The 5,874-nt window shown below is 30.3% G+C and overlaps 1 long non-coding RNA gene across 1 annotated transcript; it reads right to left on the bottom strand.

Annotated features, from left to right (window-relative positions):
- On the bottom strand, nt 1,227-2,893 carry LOC110264120. The gene is made up of 3 exons (XR_002349851.1): nt 2,486-2,893; nt 2,317-2,391; nt 1,227-1,446 (listed from the first exon to the last, which is right to left on the bottom strand). It is a non-coding gene; the product is annotated as an uncharacterized LOC110264120 (long non-coding RNA).

Below are 5,874 nucleotides of genomic sequence, written 5' to 3' on the forward strand. Positions count from 1 at the left end.
ACTATATATTTAAATATGGTGTAAAATAAAAGAATAAGGATGAACATAATAAAAAAAATAGTTAATAAGAGTACGGTTTAAAGAATTTTATAGTATATACTAATACTCAATAACACACGTAGAAAGTGAAAAAAAAATTATTATACGTAATGAAGGTAAATGACATTTTTATTTACAAAAAATATCATCTTTTTATTTATAACGTATATTTAATTGGACGAATGTAATAAAGTTCATCGAGGATTTGGCAAACTTCATGAATTATATGAAGTTCATCGAGAGTTGGACGAACTTCTCCTAAGCCAAAAAAAATTAAATTCTGGAAACTAAAGATAGAATAATTTTTTTTAGAATTAATTTTTTTATTTTAATTTAAAAAAATCTCATAAAAAATTTGCTGGATGAATTTTCTTTCGAAATCTGAAAGATGTGTGCCACTATATCTACATTAACTATAAAAGAAAAACGAGAACGCCACAAAATGAGAAAAACATAGTATAATATAAGAGGATTATTGAAATTTAAAACCTAAAAATATTAGAACAACAAACTATATAATGAGGAGGTTAAGAGAAAAAAAAAAGAGGAAATGAACAAGAAATCTCTGTCTTCCATCTATACACTATAAGGTTTTTGTTTATTTGTGGCAGTTTTTTTTTCTATTTGTGGAGGTTTCAAACCCCCGCAAAAAGGATTGTGGCAGTTTCAAAAACCCCCAAAATTTGAGGTGCCACGAGCTCCTTTGTGGCGGTTTTTCACAACCCCAAAATGTCATTTAGTGGTGGTTTTTTATCCCTTTTGTGGGGGTTCTGTGCTAGTATTTTGTGACAGTTCTTGGTTAATGTTTGTGGCGGTTCAAAACACCCACAAAAGAAATTTTTCATTTTAAAAAAAATAGCTATTCCGTAGGGGTTTTAAACCTTTATTAACCTGTCAATATTATTCTTAAAATATTAATCTGGATGTTAGAATTACATTATTATACAAATTATTTACTATTTAAAAGAAATACTTAAGCAAAACATTAAAAATGTAAAAGAAAATTAAAATATTACATATTTAAACAAAAGAAATACTTTAAAAACAAAATCAATATAGTACATTACCATCATTTTTCAATCACATTAATTACAACACCAAAATATTAAAAATAACATGTATTTTACATATAATAATTAGAGAACACTATGTACATAAATATATATCTCAAGTAAACTAGTGTCCAAACTAGCACTAACCATTTCTTCTATTCTTTTTTGAATCTGCAGATTACATATTTCCTATTTCAGCTACTGAAAAGCAATAAAGAAATAAATACAAAAGGCTAAAAATAATTAATATTAAAATTGAAAAGAGTACAAGTACAAACCTCAGAGATGCATGTTGTTCGAACTCATTTTCAAGGGCTTCAGATCACAAATAAGTTGTATTTACATGTGACTAGTGCTGAAATAGATGTAGAAGGATTATGCATTAGCATTTGACTTATCATTAAAAGGCAAATAGATGAAATTATTTATATGTTGAAAAATGCATGATAATAAACATTGTGTAAGTGACACATTAACATGTGACTAGTGCAAACTAATTAGCATGCTCTGTTCAAATTAAGATATATAAATGCAGCTTTTCGCATTGTACTGGGAAAAAATTTTCCTGGTCGAAATGCAGGAAAGGCTCACACTTGACTATTTTTCAACATAAATCATTTTAAACACTCAATTACGGTAATAGACTTTGTGGAAACTCTCTCATCACATCACATTATCACAATAATCAAAATGTTCAACTTTAATAATCATGTTCCGACCTTTATGTGCATACAAAACAAAGACCAATGAAATAATAGAGTAATCAATCAATACTTCCCTTTCTATTTTATGAATTATCGGTCATAAGTAATCAAGCTGAGTAAAGACACCATAGGTTTTCACTCTGACTAAACAATGCTAGATATGGAACTTACTCCTTTTAGAAATTACATCCATATTATACTCCATATAAGTCATCATCAGTGGTTAAAAGTAATGTGAATGTGTCCAAACCAATCAACTACAAGCACACTGCAACAAACTATACTACCGAATTGATCATGAAAGTAAAAACATTGTCATTGATGGGATCAATACGAGTCGTGTTAAATCAAACTGAACCTAAGATAGGCAGAAAAGTCCCAATAGATTGAAATACAGAGAATTATAAGTTGTCCTTGATCCTTACACTTGATTGATTCAGCTATGGTGCCGTTTAACTATTTATTGAGCAATTAACTATCAGCAGAGTTTTTTATTCAAGAGAGAAAAAGGTGCAAATTACCTTGAAGAAGACAAAGAAAGGGACAGCAGAGACGGAATAAGCCTTGGATATCTCTGGTTGCTCTTCCGCTTCAGCCTTCACACCAATAATCAAGCAAAACCAAGCACACAGTAAAGTAATTGAAATAAAAATAGAGGAAGTGGAGAAGAAGAAAAATAAAAAAGCGAACCCTTAAGAAGTGGGCGTGAGGGAAGTCAGTGGATAAGTAACAGACTCCTAGCTGTACATGAATTGAAGGAACTATTATAGTATTAAAGAAGAAGAAAATGCTAACTATGCTACTAATTGGAAAGTACCTTTAACATCAAAGAATGTTTTTTGATTGTGCTTGTGCTTCCACCAAAGAACAAGGCCAAAACTGAGAACTATGAGGCAGAGACATCCATTATTTATGTCAGCATAAAAATAATGACACAATTTCACAATTAATTCGAAAAAAGATGAAACTCTTGAGAGATCTTATTCTTACCTTCAGTGGCATTTAAGTTCATGGACATTGACTCATGCCACGACAGTTTGGTTCTTTTCCAGTTGCACAAACAAGGGGATTTCCAACAATGCTGAAAAAAGATTAACAAGAAAAATAAAAACGTTCTCTTGTTTTAGTACTGAATTTTTGGTTTCTTGAAGCCTATTTATCAATTGTAAATTAGCTTAAAGTTTTTCATTTTGCTATTCTAATATCCTTGAAAAAAGTAATATGTTTGTTACCTTAAACACAGATCTAAAACCACCTTCTCCAAGCTTATTTTTGTCTAGAAAGTTATCAGTGCAAAAAGCTATAACTGATAGGTCATACAATAGAAGCTCTGGATCCTCCTCTTGTTCTTCCGTGATATGATCCATTAATTCTGTATTGATCTCTAAATTATCTTAAGACAAGTTAACAATTACTCTCCATTATAATGATAATAATTTAATAAGTTACTGCACAAGAAAAAAAGAAAGGAGAATTCTTTACCTTTCAGAGTGGTCTTTTTTCGTCCATTCCATATCAAACATGAAAGGAAGAGCAGGCCACATAACATGCCGATTGTGGCCCAAACTGCAATTCATATCTTGCCCTTGCATCTATTTTTTGTATCTTGAATTGTTTAATGTCACAGTATAAAACACAATGATAAACCATGTGATATAATTCAGAATTAGAGAAAGATTAAGAGCAGTTTAAGGCCAAGTAAATTTATTACATACCTAACTCTGAAGCAGGAATTCTAATATAAAGATCTTGGCCTGCATCTGGTAGAATCCTCAAGTCATTAGAACATAAGAAGCAGAATTTGTGTATAACTTTGCCAAAACTATATCATCAAATGATCACAAAAACTAGTATCTTTGAAAAAATTTGAAGAATTGAAGAAAGCAAAGAACAAGAAAAAATTAGGAACAAATCCTCATTGTAATAACTCGACACGACATGAAAATCAGTTCACGAGATCTGATAGCTTTGAACATATCTTTAATCGAAGTTTACAGAGACTCACTAGCTCGCCTTCTTGATCTCCTCAGCTAGCACTACCAAATTCGCGCCCAAACCACACCATCGAATCCGCGCCAAAACCGCACTCTGAGTGCTTCAAGCCGCCGGAGGAAAAGCAGAACTAGCGGCACAACCCGTGGTGGAAGACGACGTAAAAGCGAAAAATTTAAACCATTACCTCGAAAATTTGAATCAAATCGTCACTGAGAGGTCAACGAAAATTCAGAGGCTCCACGATCTCCATTCATAACTCCAGCGTCAACGCTTTGACGGAGGATCGGAGACGACGGTGGCAAGGAGATGAATGGCCGTGGCAAGGAAATGAATGGCGGCAGTGACATCGAGATTTTAGGGTTTCACAGAGGTCCCTCTCCTCTCTCTCTCTCTCTCTATTTCTCGCTCGAAGCCCAGTTCTGAATATTCTTTTTTTTTATTTTTGGTTATGGGCTGATATTTATTTGGGCTAGAAGTTTTTTTAGTATTGATTGGGTTGTGGGAGTTATTGTTAATGATTTAGGGAGGTTTTAAAAATAGTCACTATTAAAATATATTATGGAGGTTTATAATAACTCCCACTAAAAATCTTCCACAAACAAGCAAGAATTTTGTAGTGATAATAGATTCAAATAATTATTGTAGAAAGTGTTATTCTAAAAAAGAGTTTAACCTCTTATCACAAACACTTTGTCATAAGAAGAATGATAAAAATAATTTTATTATTTTTTTTAGGGTAACCAATAAATCTCATTTATCAGACCAAATATCAATTTTATTGTTGTGCAATCTCTTAACACATATAAGACATCTTCAAATTCTAATGTTCTTAAGTTTCGCCTTATGCCTTTTTCATATCTCATATGAGTAAAAAATTGATTTAGTGAGAAATTTGTTAATTTAGCAACACTTCTAAAATATAATCCAAATATTTAACAAACAATGATACTCAATTAAATCAAATATTATGTTTTTTAAACGTGATAGGTACATAGAGTACTAATATTTGTGCATTAAGAGAATCTCATTCTCTTTTCAATAGAATATCAACTAGATATTAGAGATTTTACTTTAAAATCTTATAATAAAAATACTCAATATCTTTATTATTGGTCAAACCAACCCTTAAGAGCAATTTTGATACACATCCTCAATACTCATATTGAGCTTTTCCAAAAAGACCACAAACCTTAATCATATTAAGAAAAATTTTGTTGGTAACAAAATAAATCTCCAAAAATGTTTGCAAGAACAATTCATGCTAAAGCCTAATGACATTCTAACCTCTAAAGTTGTTTAATTTAAAATATATTGTCCAATACTCCTACTAGTTTAAACAAAATTTTTGATGGTCATACTATCTTATTTTAGACATCATACACCTTCTCAAGATGTTTAATAATAAATAATGGGTTGTCAAAACAACCCATATTACAATAAAACAATATTCCAAATACTTCACAAGTTCTAACGGTTCATAACCAATTTGATTGGAGGATATTATTTCAGTAGAATTATCATCTCAATGATAACCCTTTGAAAATACAATTCTCAAATAACACTTTCTACAATAATTATTATTATAAAAAATTAAGAAATTTTTATTTCTTAAATTAAGTGTTAAAAAATATTTAAAATCATGAATGAGTATCTTGGTTGTCAAGTCATTATTCATATATATTTTTTTAAAATAGATGATTAAATGTATTACATACAATGTTAATCCCAAATAATTATCTGGTTGTCAGACAATTATTTAACTGAATTATATTTTATACTCCTAAGTTGTCTAGGTTCAAGTATAAAATTAATTCTCCTTATGCATCATCATATACATGAATAAATTCTATTCGTGATTACAAGTCTCCTGGTTGTCAGGTTGTTCCTTATAAACAAGAGATAAATTTATTTTTGACAATATCCTAACTTTTAGGACTTATCTCTATTGTTAGAGAATTTCTACCAGTATTCTTGGATTGAATTTTATACTCCCAGGTTATCTAGGTAAAAATATAAAGTTAAATCCTTAATACATCAAATGTATACACTGATTATTATCTTGAAAATAAAACTCCTGGTTGTCA

The sequence above is a fragment of the Arachis ipaensis genome, chromosome B06 (genome assembly GCF_000816755.2).
Source record: "Arachis ipaensis cultivar K30076 chromosome B06, Araip1.1, whole genome shotgun sequence".
In the NCBI taxonomy this organism is placed as follows: Eukaryota; Viridiplantae; Streptophyta; class Magnoliopsida; order Fabales; family Fabaceae; genus Arachis; species Arachis ipaensis.